General features: G+C 38.7%; 1 non-coding gene across 1 annotated transcript; it reads right to left on the reverse strand.

Annotated features, from left to right (window-relative positions):
• Window positions 1-13,041: 13,041 nt before the first annotated feature.
• On the reverse strand, window positions 13,042-13,148 carry LOC120101160 (U6 spliceosomal RNA). The gene has a single exon (XR_015678608.1). It is a non-coding gene; the product is annotated as a U6 spliceosomal RNA (small nuclear RNA).
• Between the last annotated feature and the right edge of the window lie 4,521 nt (window positions 13,149-17,669).

Here is a 17,669-nt window from a genome sequence, read left to right on the forward strand (position 1 = left end):
TGAGTGCATACCATGTATGTCTTTCTGTGATTGGGTTAGCTCACTCAGGATGATATTTTCCAGTTCCAACCATTTGCCTACGAATTTCATAAACTCGTTGTTTTTGATAGCTGAGTAATATTCCATTGTGTAGATGTACCACATTTTCTGTATCCATTCCTCTGTTGAAGGGCATCTGGGTTCTTTCCAGCTTCTGGCTATTATAAATAAGGCTGCGATGAACATAGTGGAGCACGTGTCTCTTTTATATGTTGAGGCATCTTTTGGGTATATGCCCAAGAGAGGTATAGCTGGATCATCAGGCAGTTCAGTGTCCAATTTTCTGAGGAACCTCCAGACTGATTTCCAGAATGGTTTTACCAGTCTGCAATCCCACCAACAATGGAGGAGTGTTCCTCTTTCTCCACATCCTCGCCAGCATCTGCTGTCACCTGAGTTTTTGATCTTAGCCAATCGCACTGGTGTGAGGTGAAATCTCAGGGTTGTTTTGATTTGCATTTCCCTTATGACTAAAGATGTTGAACATTTCTTTAGGTGTTTCTCAGCCATTCGGCATTCCTCAGCTGTGAATTCTTTGTTTAGCTCTGAACCCCATTTTTTAATAGGGTTATTTGTTTCCCTGCGGTCTAACTTCTTGAGTTCTTTGTATATTTTGGAAATAAGGCCTCTATCTGTTGTAGGATTGGTAAAGATCTTTTCCCAATCTGTTGGTTGCCGTTTTGTCCTAACCACAGTGTCCTTTGCCTTACAGAAGCTTTGCAGTTTTATGAGATCCCATTTGTCGATTCTTGATCTTAGAGCATAAGCCATTGGTGTTTTGTTCAGGAAATTTTTTCCAGTGCCCATGTGTTCCAGATGCTTCCCTAGTTTTTCTTCTATTAGTTTGAGTGTGTCTGGTTTGATGTGGAGGTCCTTGATCCACTTGGACTTAAGCTTTGTACAGGGTGATAAGGATGGATCGATCTGCATTCTTCTACATGTTGCCCTCCAGTTGAACCAGCACCATTTGCTGAAAATACTATCTTTTTTCCATTGGATGGTTTTGGCTCCTTTGTCAAAAATCAAGTGACCATAGGTGTGTGGGTTCATTTCTGGGTCTTCAATTCTATTCCATTGGTCTATCTGTCTGTCTCTGTACCAATACCATGCAGTTTTTATCACTATTGCTCTGTAATACTGCTTGAGTTCAGGGATAGTGATTCCCCCTGAAGTCCTTTTATTGTTGAGCATAGCTTTAGCTATCCTGGGTTTTTTGTTATTCCAGATGAATTTGCAAATTGTTCTGTCTAACTCTTTGAAGAATTGGATTGGTATTTTGATGGGGATTGCATTGAATCTGTAGATTGCTTTTGGTAAAATGGCCATTTTTACCATATTAATCCTGCCAATCCATGAGCATGGGAGATCTTTCCATCTTCTGAGGTCTTCTTCAATTTCTTTCCTCAGTGTCTTGAAGTTCTTATTGTACAGATCTTTTACTTGCTTGGTTAAAGTCACACCGAGGTACTTTATATTATTTGGGTCTATTATGAAGGGTGTCGTTTCCCTAATTTCTTTCTCGGCTTGTTTCTCTTTTGTATAGAGGAAGGCAACTGATTTATTTGAGTTAATTTTATACCCAGCCACTTTGCTGAAGTTGTTTATCAGCTTTAGTAGTTCTCTGGTGGAACTTTTGGGATCACTTAAATATACTATCATGTCATCTGCAAATCGTGATATTTTGACCTCTTCTTTTCCGATCTGTATCCCTTTGATCTCCTTTTGTTGTCTGATTGCTCTGGCTAGAACTTCAAGAACTATATTGAATAAGTAGGGAGAGAGTGGGCAGCCTTGTCTAGTCCCTGATTTTAGTGGGATTGCTTCAAGTTTCTCTCCATTTAGTTTAATGTTAGCAACTGGTTTGCTGTATATGGCTTTTACTATGTTTAGGTATGGGCCTTGAATTCCTATTCTTTCCAGGACTTTTATCATGAAGGGGTGTTGAATTTTGTCAAATGCTTTCTCAGCTTCTAATGAAATGATCATGTGGTTCTGTTCTTTCAGTTTGTTTATATAATGGATCACGTTGATGGTTTTCCGTATATTAAACCATCCCTGCATGCCTGGGATGAAGCCTACTTGATCATGGTGGATGATTGTTTTGATGTGCTCTTGAATTCGGTTTGCCAGAATTTTATTGAGTATTTTTGCGTCGATATTCATAAGGGAAATTGGTCTGAAGTTCTCTTTCTTTGTTGTGTCTTTGTGTGGTTTAGGTATAAGAGTAATTGTGGCTTCGTAGAAGGAATTCGGTAGGGCTCCATCTGTTTCAATTTTGTGGAATAGTTTGGATAATATTGGTATGAGGTCTTCTATGAAGGTTTGATAGAATTCTGCACTAAACCCGTCTGGACCTGGGCTCTTTTTGGTTGGGAGACCTTTAATGACTGCTTCTATTTCCTTAGGAGTTATGGGGTTGTTTAACTGGTTTATCTGTTCCTGATTTAACTTCGATACCTGGTATCTGTCTAGGAAATTGTCCATTTCCTGAAGATTTTCAAATTTTGTTGAATATAGGTTTTTATAGTAAGATCTGATGATTTTTTGAATTTCCTCCGAATCTGTAGTTATGTCTCCCTTTTCATTTCTGATTTTGTTAATTTGGACACACTCTCTGTGTCCTCTCGTTAGTCTGGCTAAGGGTTTATCTATCTTGTTGATTTTCTCAAAGAACCAACTTTTGGTTCTGTTGATTCTTTCTATGGTCCTTTTTGTTTCTACTTGGTTGATTTCAGCTCTGAGTTTGATTATTTCCTGCCTTCTACTCCTCCTGGGTGTATTTGCTTCTTTTTGTTCTAGAGCTTTTAGGTGTGCTGTCAAGCTGCTGACATATGCTCTTTCCTGTTTCTTTCTGCAGGCACTCAGCGCTATGAGTTTTCCTCTTAGCACAGCTTTCATTGTGTCCCATAAGTTTGAGTATGTTGTATCTTCATTTTCATTAAATTCTAAAAAGTTTTTAATTTCTTTCTTTATTTCTTCCTTGACCAGGTTATCATTGAGTAGAGCATTGTTCAATTTCCACGTATATGTGGGCATTCTTCCCTTATTGTTATTGAAGACCAGTTTTAGGCCGTGGTGGTCCGATAGCACGCATGGGATTATTTCTATCTTTCTGTACCTGTTGAGGCCCGTTTTTTGACCAATTATATGGTCAATTTTGGAGAAAGTACCATGAGGAGCTGAGAAGAAGGTATATCCTTTTGCTTTAGGATAGAATGTTCTATAAATATCCGTTAAGTCCATTTGGCTCATGACTTCTCTTAGTCTGTCTACATCACTGTTTAATTTCTGTTTCCATGATCTGTCCATTGATGAGAGTGGGGTGTTGAAATCTCCCACTATTATTGTGTGAGGTGCAATGTGTGTTTTGAGCTTTAGTAAGGTTTCTTTTACATATGTAGGTGCCCTTGTATTTGGGGCATAGATATTTAGGATTGAGAGTTCATCTTGGTTGATTTTTCCTTTGATGAATATGAAGTGTCCTTCCTTATCTTTTTTGATGACTTTTAGTTGGAAATTGATTTTATTTGATATTAGAATGGCTACTCCAGCTTGCTTCAACTGACCATTTGCTTGGAAAGTTGTTTTCCAGCCTTTCACTCTGAGGTAGTGTCTGTCTTTGTCTGTGAGGTGTGTTTCCTGTAGGCAGCAGAATGCAGGGTCCTCGTTGCGTATCCAGTTTGTTAATCTATGTCTTTTTATTGGGGAGTTGAGGCCATTGATATTGAGAGATATTAAGGAATAGTGATTATTGCTTCCCGTTATATTCATATTTGATGTGAGGTTATGTTTGTGTGCTTTCATTCTCTTTGTTTTGTTGCCAAGACGATTAGTTTCTTGCTTCTTCTAGGGTATAGCTTGCCTCCTTATGTTGGGCTTTACCATTTATTATCCTTTGTAGTGCTGGATTTGTAGAAAGATATTGTGTAAATTTGGTTTTGTCATGGAATATCTTGGTTTCTCCATCAATGTTAATTGAGAGTTTTGCTGGATACAGTAATCTGGGCTGGCATTTGTGTTCTCTTAGGGTCTGTATAACATCAGTCCAGGATCTTCTGGCCTTCATAGTTTCTGGCGAGAAGTCTGGTGTGATTCTGATAGGTCTCCCTTTATATGTTACTTGACCTTTTTCCCTTACTGCTTTTAATATTCTTTCTTTATTTTGTGCGTTTGGTGTTTTGACAATTATGTGACGGGAGGTGTTTCTTTTCTGGTCCAATCTATTTGGAGTTCTGTAGGCTTCCTGTATGTCTATGGGTATCTCTTTTTTTAGGTTAGGGAAGTTTTCTTCTATGATTTTGTTGAAGATATTTACTGGTCCTTTGAGCTGGGAGTCTTCACTCTCTTCTATACCTATTATCCTTAGGTTTGATCTTCTCATTGAGTCCTGGATTTCCTGTATGTTTTGGACCAGTAGCTTTTTCCGCTTTACATTATCTTTGACAGTTGAGTCAATGATTTCTATGGAATCTTCTGCTCCTGAGATTCTCTCTTCCATCTCTTGTATTCTGTTGGTGAAGCTTGTATCTACAGCTCCTTGTCTCTTCTTTTGGTTTTCTATATCCAGGGTTGTTTCCATGTGTTCTTTCTTGATTGCTTCTATTTCCATTTTTAATTCCTTCAACTGTTTGATTGTGTTTTCCTGGAATTCTTTCAGGGATTTTTGCGATTCCTCTCTGTAGGCTTTTACTTGTTTATTAATGTTTTCCTGTGCTTCCCTAAGTGTGTTCAGGTCTTTCCTGAAGTCCTCCAGCATCATGATCAAATATGATTTTGAAACTAGATCTTGCTTTTCTGGTGTGTTTGGATATTCCATGTTTGTTTTGGTGGGAGAATTGGGCTCCGATGATGGCATGTAGTCTTGGTTTCTGTTGCTTGGGTTCCTGCGCTTGCCTCTCGCCATCAGATTATCTCTAGTGTTACTTTGTTCTGCTATTTCTGACAGTGGCTAGACTGTCCTATAAGCCTGTGTGTCAGGAGTGCTGTAGACCTGTTTTCCTCTCTTTCAGTCAGTTATGGGGACAGAGTGTTCTGCTTTCGGGCGTGTAGTTTTTCCTCTCTACAGGTCTTCAGCTGTTCCTGTGGGCCTGTGTCTTGAGTTCACCAGGCAGCTTTCTTGCAGCAGAAAATTTGGTCTTACCTGTGGTCCCGAGGCTCAGGTTTGCTCGTGGGGTGCTGTCCAGGGGCTCTCTGCAGCGGCAGCAACCAGGAAGACCTGTGCCGCCCCTTCCGGGAGCTTCAGTGCACCAGGGTTCCAGATGGTCTTTGGCTTTTTCCTCTGGCGTCCGAGATGTGTGTGCAGGGAGCAGTCTCTTCTGGTTTCCCAGGCCTGTCTGCCTCTCTGAAGGTTTAGCTCTCCCTCCCACGGGATTTGGGTGCAGAGAACTGTTTATCCGGTCTGTTTCCTTCAGGGTCCGGCGGTGTCTCCGGCAGGGGTCCTGCCGCTCCTGGGCCCTCCCCCACGGGAGCCCAGAGGCCTTATACAGTTTCCTCTTGGGCCAGGGATGTGGGCAAGGGTGAGCAGTGTTGGTGGTCTCTTCCGCTCTGCAGCCTCAGGAGTGCCCACCTGACCAGGCGGTTGGGTCTCTCTCTCACCGGGTCTGGGAGCAGAGAGCTGCTGCGGGCCGGGATCCGCGGGTGTGGGACTTCCGGTAAACACAGAACGTGCCCGGTTCTAGAGAAATTCTGCTTCCGTGTGTCCCAAGCTCACCAGGCAGCTTTCTTGCAGCAGAAAATTTGGTCTTACCTGTGGTCCCGAGGCTCAAGTTCACTCGTGGGGTGCTGCCCAGGGGCTCTCTGCAGCGGCAGCAACCAGGAAGCGAAATGACACCCTTTACAATAGTCACAAACATATAAAAGCGCAGTGTGACTCTAATCTAGAAGTGAAAGATCTGTAGACAAGAACTTCAAGTCTTTGAAGAAAGAAATTCAAGAGGATCTCAGAAGATGTAAAGATTTTCCATGCTCATGGATTGGGAGGATTAATATAGTAAAAATGGCCATCTTGCCCAAAGCAATCTACAGATTCAGTGCAATCCCCATCAAAACTCCTACTCAATTCTTCAGAGTTAGAAAGAGTCATTTGCAAATTCATTTGGAAATAACAAAAAACCCAGGATAGCAAAACTATCCCCAACAATAAGAGAAGTTCTGGGGGAATCACCATCCCTGGCCTCAAGCTGTATTACAGAGAAATGTGATAAAAACTTCATGGTATTGGTACAGAGACAGGCAGATGGAATTGAATTGAAGACCCAGAAATGAACCCACACACATGGTCACTTGATCATTGACAAAGGAACTAAAGCCATCCAATGGAAAACAGATAGCATTTTCAACAAATGGTGCTGGTTCAACTGGAGGTCAGTGTGTAGAAGAATGCAAATCAATTCACACTTTTTCACGATTAATCCTCCTATTTATTTTCAGAAAGAGCCTGATATCTGTGATCTTTAATCCCACCTGGTCAACATACAATGTTCACATATTCCAACACTTCACTAGAAGACCATAGTTTACAACAACAGCAGCAACAACAACAATAACCAAAAACAAAACAAAAAAACACAACAAAACAGGAAGGGTTGTAGTCATAAGAGACACTGATTGCAAGACAGGATTCAATACAAAACAAAGGATAAAAAAGTAAACATGCAAAATTCTAGAGTTTTATCAGAAGCTTATAGGATCCCTATAACCAGTTTTTTGATAACACTAATTTATTTTCTTTTAAAATTTAAGAAATCCTTTCCTTGTAAACAATATTTTATTCAGGGATTCAGCATTTGTAGTCTTAGTACTTGTCTTACACATGAGGAAACACTACCTTCAAGCTTATTGCTCACTAACTAATCACATCCTTACCACAAATGAATATGTTGGAGAATCTTCAACTATTTTCCTCATTACACTCAATTTTTCCTGGTTCTGGGTTAATTTAGTGAAGGTCATATTTAATCAATGATATTTGAGTTATGTATTTGCTAGGATTTCTATTGCTGCAGCAGAGCATCCTGATCAAAACACAAGTTTGGGAGGAAAACATTTCTTTGGCCTACACTTGCAGATCAGCAGTGTCCATCACTGAGTAAAGTCAGGACAGGAACTCAAGCAGAGCTGGAAATTGGAGGCAGGTTCTGGTACAGAGGATATGTATGAGAGCTGCTCACTGGTATGCTTCACATGGCTTGCTCAGCCTGATTTCCTGTAAAATCCAGAACTACTACTAGCTGAGGCTTGGTACCATATATAATAGGCTGGTCAAAAATTGAGAAAATGTGTTATAGCAGGAATTACTGGAGACATTTTCTTAACTGAGGCTGCTTCCTCTCCAAGGACCCTAGCTTGCAGCAAGCTGACTTTCAAAACCACTGATGTTTCAGTGTCAGATGGCCTTTGTTCCAAGCTTACCACTCGGTTTGTTACATATTCATGTATGCATTCCATTGTTTATTTTGCTTCCTTCTCTGAAATCACTCTTGCTAGACGAAATTCAGTATGATGAGAGGGCTCCTATGTCATCCTCAACGACAACACCAAGATCATCAAATACCCACGGCAGCTTGAACAATCTGTGGAATTTGGCACACTGATGAGCCTCACCTTTTCTTCTGGGTTGAACTTCCCTTGCTGATTCACGTGTGGTGTCTGCCAAGTGGACTGCACTGTAGCTGCTGGTTTGTGTTTGGTGTTTTCTAGTGAACTGAACACTAAAACTCAGCACTAAATAGGATGTCTCCACCAACTCTTCTCATCAGAGCTCAGGGAAATCCATCTTGATATTGTGTAAAAGTAATTATTTTTACTTTGCTCTTAAGCTGAAGCATTCGTATCAGTACCAGATGTCTTATATGGAGCAGCTGTTGTGTTTTCTTTCAGACAGAAATTACGTTATAATGTGACCAATGGTGGAGATCTTCACAATGGGAAGCCTCAGCAACCCAAAGGCCAGCAAAAGAAGCAGTGATAAAAACTTCATGGTTGAAGATGAAGAGAAGCAAGAACAGAACATGAAGGTCCAGAATCAGCACATGTGAAGCACATCTTCAAACATCATACACACAGTACACAAATCACAAGTTATCAGGTCCAGGTCCATCTTTGCTTAGAGAGTACTGGCAAGGTTTGCAAGTGACGTAGACAAAATGATCAGCAGCACAGCCAAAAGCTTTGTGGAAATGTCATAACCCAGGTCTATGAAATGTTTAATTTCAGTGACATGGTTTTACATATCCATTATTTTACATATGAAAAATTTTTTCTCTTTGTTTATTGGATATTTTCTTTGCTTGCGTTTCAAATGTTATCCCTTTTCACGGTTTCCCCTCCAGAAACTGCCTATCCTACCTACACTCCCCCTACTTCTATGTGGGTACTCTCCCACCCACCCAACAACTTCCTCCTCCCAATTCTCTGCCCTGACATGTCCCTACACTGAAGCATCAAGCCTTCACATTACCAAGGGCCACTCCTCCCATTGATGCCCGAAAAGACAATCCTATGCTACATATATGGCCAGAGCTAAGGGGCACTCCATGCATATTCTTTGGTTGGTGGTTTAGTCCCTGGGAACTCAGGGGGGTCTTGTTGGTTGATATTTTTGTTCTTCTTATGGGATTGCAAACTCTTTCTGTTTCTTCAGTCCTTTCTCTAACTCCTCCATTGGGAGAAAATCAATCTATTCTTATCATCCCATATAAAACTCAAGTCCAAGTGGATCAAGGACCTCCACATAAAACCAGGTACACTCAAACTAATAAAAGAAAAAATGGAGAAGAGCCTCGAACACGTGGGTACTGGGCAAAATTTCCTGAACAGAACACCAATGGCTTATGCTCTAAGATCAAAAATTGACAAATGGGACCTCATAAAATCATAAAACTTCTGCAAAGCAAAGGACACTGCCATTAGGACAAAACAGCAACCAAAAGATTGGGAGCATATCTTTACCAATCTGACATCCGATAGAGGGTTAATATTTAATATATACAAAGAATTCAAGGAATTAGACTCCAAACAATAAAATAAACATATTTAAAAAGATGTACAGAGCTAAACAAAGAATTCTCAGCTGAGTAATATCGAATGGCTGAAAAATACCCAAAGAAATATTCAACATCCTTAGTCATGAGGGAAATGCAAACCAAAACAACCCTGAGATTTCACCTCACACCAGTGAGAATGGCTAAGATCAAAAACTCATGTGACAGCAGATGCTGGCGAGGATGTGGAGAAAGAGGAACACTCCTCCATTGTTGGTGGGATTGCAGACTGGTACAACCACTCTGGAAATCAGCCTGGAGGTTCCTCAGAAAATTGGACATAGTACTACCTAAGGAGCCAGCTAACTTAGTGGTAACTTCTAGGCATATATGCAAAATATTCTCCAACATATAACAAGGACATATCCTCCACTTTTTCATAGCAGCCTTTTATAATAGCCGGAAGGAGGAACTAACTCTGATACCTTTCAATAGAGGAATGGATACAGAAAATGTGGTTCATCTATACAATGGAATACTACTCAGCTATTAAAAACAATAATTTCATGAAGTTCGTAGGAAAATAGATGGAACTAGAAAATATCATCCTAAGTGAGGTAATCCAATCACAAAAAAACACAAATTGATATACACTCATTGATAAGTGGATTTTAGCCCAAAAGCTCGTATTACCGAAGACATAATCCACAGACCACATGAAGCTCAAAAAGAATGATGGTCAAAGTGTGGATGCTTTAGTCTTTCTAGAATATAGAAAAATATTCATAGGAGGAGATATGGAGACAAAATTTGGATCAGAGACTGAAGAAATAGCCATTCAGAGCCTGCTCCACCTGGGGATCCAGCCCATATGATATTATGGTATGGTAAAAAAGGTATTAAAGCTGTACCCACATAAGTATAGGTGTGCAAAATTATAACATCAAATCTTCAAAAACCCATGTAAACATAAAGTTCAATTTACAAATATTTAGTTGAGAAAAGATACTTATTGAAACTTTACTTCAATCATTATATTTAAGTGCAACATTCTCCCTGTGTGTGTGTTTGTATATATATATATATATATATATATATATATATATACATATATATACATATACATACACATGTATATGTATATGTATAATGTCTATGTTTATGTCTGTCTATGTCTATGTATATTTGTGCATATATTGATATATAGGATAAGTAGGATACATCCTTATTTACTACATTCCTTGTTTTCCTAATCATCTTTATTTTTAGGCTTTTGGGCACATGACACTATTTTCTGATTCACTATTAGTACACTAAATTTCCCAGTCCATTTTAATAAATTATTGGCTTTTAACTACTATTTACATAAAAAAGTTTTAGAAAGTATAGAAAGTTGAAAAAATAATAAAAATTATAATTAAATAAAAATTCTCCAAAAGCATAGTCTTTACATTTTTTGTATTGAGAGTGAACTGTTTATAGGACAGTTCAGCCATGTGAGCATCTTTAGGCTTGCCTACAGTGTACACTGGGACTGATTTTCCTCCTTAGTACACTTCCACAGCTCTGAACTTCTAGATACCATCTTTCATAATGCATTGTAGACATTATTCTACCTTCAGTCGTAAGTTGTACATAAATGTGAAGCAATTCTTCTATTTTCTTATTGTCCACAGAACATTGTTGTAGAAGCCCCCAAATCTATCAATATAAGACAAAATTATATACAACTGTGTGTGCAGAATACATGAACATTTATGTTTGAATCATAGATGGATTTTCGTAGTCAATATAATGTGAATGCTAGGATAGTGTATTATTTATGAAATATAATGAAAAGGCTTACATTTAGTATATGCGCAATTTAAAACATTTATGATGTAAAGAATGGCTTTACTTGGTCAAAGGTTGTCATGAGATAGGATGAACTATGACCCTATCGATATCCTAAAAATCCCTTGAAAAGTAAGATGTTAAGAGGCAGAAGATGCACAGACTTTTTTTGAGCGTAGTTTGAAAAACATGCCAACCACTCTTCTGGGCGCTGTCTTGGATGGAATTGAACTGTTTGTGGAGAACTTGGTAGAAGAGAAGAAAAATTTGGACCACAAACACTTCAGAAGTTTGGACCATTCACTTTAAAAAACTGTTCTGTGAAAGGGAGCCTTTTGAGAGAAAATGAAGTTGGCTGTGTTCCCTTTTGTTTTGTATTTTTGTTGGTATTTTCCTCGCAGACCACAAGACTTTCTCAAATCAGACAACTCTGTGATAAGCATTGTACTGTTTCTGTTTGATGTCCATAAAAAGATAAAACAATTTAGAGGCTCAAGTTGGTTTAACTTTTGTCTCTAGTCTTTGCTGTCATGTGTTCAAATAAATCCATGCATGGCACATATCCTACAAAGCCACTCTGGATTTTTAACACATAAGTTCTATGGAATATCTTTAATATATTAAATTAATGCAATGACCAAGAATTTAAAAAAGCTTCACTTCTCTGAATTCTTAACAAAAATTCCACTTAAACATTTTGGGATACAAATTTGAATTAACTCTAAAATTTTCCACATTGAAAGTTCCAAGTTAGTTCATGAAGTTTGTCTTGCTGTGTAAGAACATACTTCCTTGTGTAGGCATCCTTTGTCAGATCTAATATAAACGTTCTGTATTACATTTTACTCTTTCCCTTTTGTTCTGGCTCTAGCAATCTGAAGAACAGATGGCCACCTTCTATCAGGACTTCACTTTTTCAAAGAAAAGGTAAACTTCCGCCATGCTCAGTAGTTAATGTAAAACTCCTTCTTAGGCCAGAAGCTGGGGAACACTGAAGATATTTGATATCTTCGGTTCTGCTCTTCTCTTCCAAATCTATGAAACAATATTAAAATAGATAACTTCACTTTCTTTGAAATTAAACAAATACCAAAGTGCAAAACTGTAGGCCATTATGTAGATCTCTTAATTTTAGCACAGACTTTTTCTTTTACATTTGGGTTCTGGTGTAGAGGTGCATGCCTATAAATTAGATGATTAACCTAAAAATCACTATCAACATTTATAAATTCATCCCCCCATCAGGTTATCAGTCTGAAAGTCCCAGATACAATGGTTCTCTTCAGGTCTGATTCATTTAATCATTCTTTTTTTTTTTTAAATCAAAAGTCAAAATTCGTTTTTATTGGATATTTTATTTACTTGCATTTCTTTTTTTTATTTTTTTTATCTCTATTAACTTGAGTATTTCTTATTTACATTTTGATTGTTATTCCCTTTCCCGGTTTCCAGGCCAACATCCCCCTAACCCCTTCCCCTCCCCTTCTATAGGGATGTTCCCCTCCCCATCCTCCCGCCATTACTATCCTCCCCCAACAATCACGTTCACTGGGGGTTCAGTCTTGGCAGGACCAAGGACTTCCCCTTCCACTGGTACTCTTACTAGGATATTCATTGCTACCCATGAGGTTGGAGCCCGGGGTCAGTCCATGTATAGTCTTTGGGTAGTGGCTTAGTCCCTGGAAGCTCTGGTTAGTTGGCATTTGTTGTTCAAATGGGGTCTCGAGCCCCTTCAAGCTCTTCCAGTCCTTTCTCTGATTCATTCAATGGGGGTCCTGTTCTCAGTTCAGTGGTTTGCTGCTGGCATTCACCTATGTAATTGCTTTATTCTGGCTGTGTCTCTCAGGAGAGATCTACATCCGGTTCCTGTGGGCCTGCACTTCTTTGCTTCATCCATCTTGTCTAATTGGATGGCTGTATATGTATGGGCCACATGTGGGGCAGGCTCTGAATGGGCATTCCTTCAGTCTCTGTTCTAAACTTTGCCTCCCTATACCCTGCCAAGGGTATTCTTGTGCCCCTTTTAAAGAAGGAGTGAAGCATTTGCATTTTGATCATCCTTCTAGAGTTTCATGTGTTCAGTGCATCTAGGGGAATTCAAGCATTTGGGCTAATAGCCTCTTATCAATGAGTGCATACCATGTGTGTTTTTCTGTGATTGGGTTACCTCACTCAGGATGATATTTTCAAAAATATGGAACGCTTCACGAATTTGCGTGTCATCCTTGCACAGCGGCCATGCTAATCTTCTCTGTATCGTTCCAATTTTAGTATGTGTGCTACCGAAGTGAGCACTCGTTTAATCATTCTTAAAGTGAGAATATAGTGTTTGTAGTCTGGTGAATGAAATCATGCATTAAATAATATGGTTAAGAAGTTGCATGCATTGGTGGCTGCAAACACAACAAACAATCTTCAGGAACAAGAAAATTGCTTTCATTAGAAACAATGCTTAGAAACCATGGGGTGACAAGAGAGTTACAGGCAGCTTATTTCAATTTTGACAGTCAGATATATTTTCATGGGGGAAGGGGCACCAAAATTGGGGTATGAGCCATAATGCAGCCACAAGGAATGTGGGAAAATTAATCTGCTAGAAAGGACATCAGAAAGGACAACCATTGGATATCTAGGGATGAACCTGGCACAGCAGAGGCTGAATATTACCCTTGGCAGGGAATAGGGAGACAAAGTTTAGAACAGAGGTAGAAGGAACACCCATTCAGAGCCTGCCCCACATGTGGCCCATACATATACAGCCACCCAATTAGACAAGATGGATGAAGCAAAGAAGTGCAGGCTGACAGGAACCGGATGTAGATCTCTCCTGAGAGACACAGCCAGAATAAAGCAAATCCATAGGCGAATGCCAGCAGCAAACCACTGAACTGAGAACGGGACCCCAGTTGAAGGAATCAGAGAAAGGACTGGAAGAGCTTGAAGGGGCTTGAGACCCCATATGAACAACAATGCCAACCAACCAGAGCTTCCAGGGACTAAGCCACTACCCAAAGACTATACATGGACTGACCCTGGACTCCAACCTCATAGGTAGCAATGAACAGCCTAGTAAGAGCACCAGTGGAAGGGGAAGTCCTTGGTCCTGCCAAGACTGAACCCCCAGTGAACGTGATTGTTGCAGGGAGGGCAGTAATGGCGGGAGAATGGGGAGGGGAACACCTCTATAGAAGGGGAGGGGAAGGGGTTAGGGGGATGTTGGCCTGGAAACCGGGAAAGGGAATAATAATCGAAATTTAAATAAGAAATACTCAAGTTAATAAAGATGAAAAACAAAACAAAACAAAACAAACAAAACAAACAAACAAACAAAAAAAGGGAGGCATAGTAGTAAGGGCAATACCAAAGACCATGCCAAGTAGCACATTGGCTATACTAATATTGGATATTAAAATGTCATTCTGCGTAGATTAGGAAGCTGTTATACTCTCTCTCTCTCTGTCTCTCTGTCTCTCTGTCTGTCTGTCTCTCTCTCTCTCTGTATGTTTGTGTGTGTGTATGTGTGTGTATGTGTATATGTGTGTGTGTGTGTGTGTGTGTGTGTGTGTGATTATGTGTGTGTGTGTTTTCAGAATCTTATATCACTTCAGCTTTAGGTTTTACTAGTTTCCCTGTTATTATTTTTCTTATCATCAAGAGAGCAAAACATAACTAGAGACAAAACCCACTTATGTAAAATCATTTTAGGGGACAAAGGCTTTGAGGGTTAAGTATGTATACCTGTTCTGAAATCTTGGTGTAGTCATCTTTTACTACAATGTTCTTGATCATAAATTGTAATCAGTGCAGATACACAATTTTGAACATTGATAAAAATTTTAAAGAGAACACCTGGGATAGAGTATTGTGCATTGATACTAACTTGGAGGAGAAAATTGAAGTTTACTTTTGTGCTGTTTTCTAAAGTTAGGTAATATTTTACATTGAAATCCCCAATATCAGCCCACAATTCAGATTTCAAAATGGAGAAACTAAGATACTACTGATAATAGATTATTTAATAGAGAAGTTGTATTCACTTAAGTATTCTACAATTTTTTCAAACATAATAATATATTGTTCCTTGCAAAGGTAACTAGAGAAGTTCTAAAGATATGTATAGTATTATACAATAAAAATACTGGACATGTTAAAGTCTTTATCATTCTATGTGTTTTCCTTTTAAAAGACAAAGAATCACAAATTGTCTACTTTTTTCAAATAATGTAACTTCCTAAGTGTCGTTTTTTAAGTGTCATTTCTAACATTTTAAGTATTGAAGTTGCCTCTTACAGCCTTTGTTGATGAGAGTGCTGATTAGAAAACAATCAGGGAAGAAAGGTAAATCTTATATTGCTCTGCATAACAGTAATTAGACTTTTAATCAAAATCCATTAATTTTGAAACAACTACTTGTATTGATGATGTAATTCTAAATGAGAGTAGCCTCTGCATTCCACATATTCAGTCATTCTCATTCAACTCATTTCATATGATCAACTTATGAATATGAATGAGACCATCAGAAAGCCAACTATAGAAATGTGCATAGTTTAATGCCTAATACATATTCCTTTCAGTTGAAGAAGAAAATGATTTTGATGGACTAACTAAGAATTTCTAAATGAAGGTAGGGAGTCAAAATTCTCCAAATAAGCAAGAAGTAATTCTGGTTGGAAACATTATAGGGTCCAAAAATCTGAAGAGAGAAATAATATTACATTTGCTTCAGAGGGATTCTATTTATCTCTGTTGGCCAACATTACATCGAAACGACTATTTGATTTTAATGGATATATATCTTGCCATTCTGCGATGAATGATTTGAACAGCTTGACATCTTGTATGTCGTCTTGCATTACTTTCTGTTTGTAAAAGATGAAATTGCTGGATTTTTTAATTGACTTAAACTCTCTGAATGGCTGAAGTATTAGCCTGCAGCCAGGTATAATGCATCTCCCCCTTCCTCAGCTAAACATGGGATAATTCTTTGAGTTTTAAGCTGGTGTCATGCATCAGAACCCAGTGCTTAATAGATGTACAAGCAGTGTTTATCTCATGTCCATTTGTCTTATAAAATATCAATGCTTTTTCCAATTTCCTGGGAAAGATCAGGATAGCAATGCTACTTGCCTAGCAGAGTTGTATATGCAAGGTTCCCCACCTGTTTAGACATCGACTAACTATAGTGTTCACCAGCCTCTGTGTGTAGGGTTTTTGAAGAATGGCATAGCTACTGGGCGAGGGCCATCTATAAAGTTATTTTACTTTGCAATCTAAACAACCGAGTCCAAAATAAAAAGTATATTTTCATTTCTAGCTGCATGTAATTTATTCTGCAATAAATTAAATACAAGTATTTAAAAAATGATTCTGACAGGCTAGTTGGCTTTTTGTTAATTCATATCATATAAAATATTAGGGATAGTTCAAATGTGGTTACTTGCTGTAATGTGACTGAAAATACTAAGTACATTAATGTTTTTATTTCCTTCTTTTCCTGAAACACCGTTTCAAGAGCTCTGGCTTGCCTGGAAGTTATGCTGTAGATGAGATTGGGCTTGAACTCAAAAAGATTGGTCTCCTTCTGACTTCTGACTTCTGACTCTATTACTATGCCTGGCCTGAGTACTTTTAAGATTTATTAAATCTTTGTTATGAAAATTTTAAATAAAAACATAATATATGAACAACAGACTCAAGGTTTATATATTTCAGAAACATACCTCAGAGACAAAGGCAGGCACTCCCTTAGAGCCTGGGGAAGTCAATGGAAGAGCAGGGGGAAGGACTGAAGGAGCTGAGGGGCTTGCAACCCCATAGGAAGAACAATTATCAACGATCTGGATGCCACAGAGCTTCCAGTGACTAAACCACCAACCAAAGAGCACACATGGAGGGACCCATGGCTTCAGCTGCATATGTAGCTGAGGATTGCCTTATCTGGCATCAGTGCGAGGGGATGCCCTTGAGTCTGTGGAGGTTTGATGCTCCAACATAGGGGAATGCTAGAGTGGTGAGGAGAGAGTGGGTGAGTGTGTGGAGGAGCTCCCTCATAGAGGCAAAGGGGAAGGCAAAAGGGGGGATGGGATGGGAGAGTTGTGGAGGGGTAACATGGAAGGGGGATATAATTTGAAGTGCAAAATGATTTTTAAAAAGGGGGCTCAAGAAAAGGTTTCCAAACAAATGGTCCCAAAAAATACAATATCCAATAAAATAGACTTTCAACCAAAAGTTATTAAATGAGATGGAGAAGGACACTTCATATTCATCAAAGAAAAAAATTTAACAACATGAAGTCTCAATTCTGAACATGTATGCCCCTAATGCAAGGGACACATTCATAAAAGAAGCATTACTAAAGCTCAAAGTAAGTACACATTGCACCTCACACAACAATAGTGGGAAACACCACTCTCACTAATAGGTCATGGAAAAAGAAACTAAACGGAGACCTAGTGTAAACATTTAGAATAGACTTTCTGAAGCTGTGGAGCCTCATATTGGACTTTCCATTTTCACTATTGAATGTATCTTTATGAACTTATGCAACACCAAAGAATTAAAAAGCCACATCATACTAGAGTACATTATTTTATGACTCAAGTGACTATTACCTACAGCTAACCCTTTCTCATCATCTGTTGGTTATCCTATATACATTTTTATACACTGTAACACAGATAAACACATACATCTTAAGATATATATATGTATATATATGCATACATATGTATACATATGTGTGTGTGTGTGTGTGTGTGTGTGTGTGTGTAGAAATGAAGATCCTTTCTTTTTTAAATTAGGTGACAGGACTTA

Source organism: Rattus norvegicus, chromosome 2 (genome assembly GCF_021556685.1).
Source record: "Rattus norvegicus strain SHRSP/BbbUtx chromosome 2, alternate assembly SHRSP_T2T, whole genome shotgun sequence".
Taxonomy (NCBI): domain Eukaryota; kingdom Metazoa; phylum Chordata; class Mammalia; order Rodentia; family Muridae; genus Rattus; species Rattus norvegicus.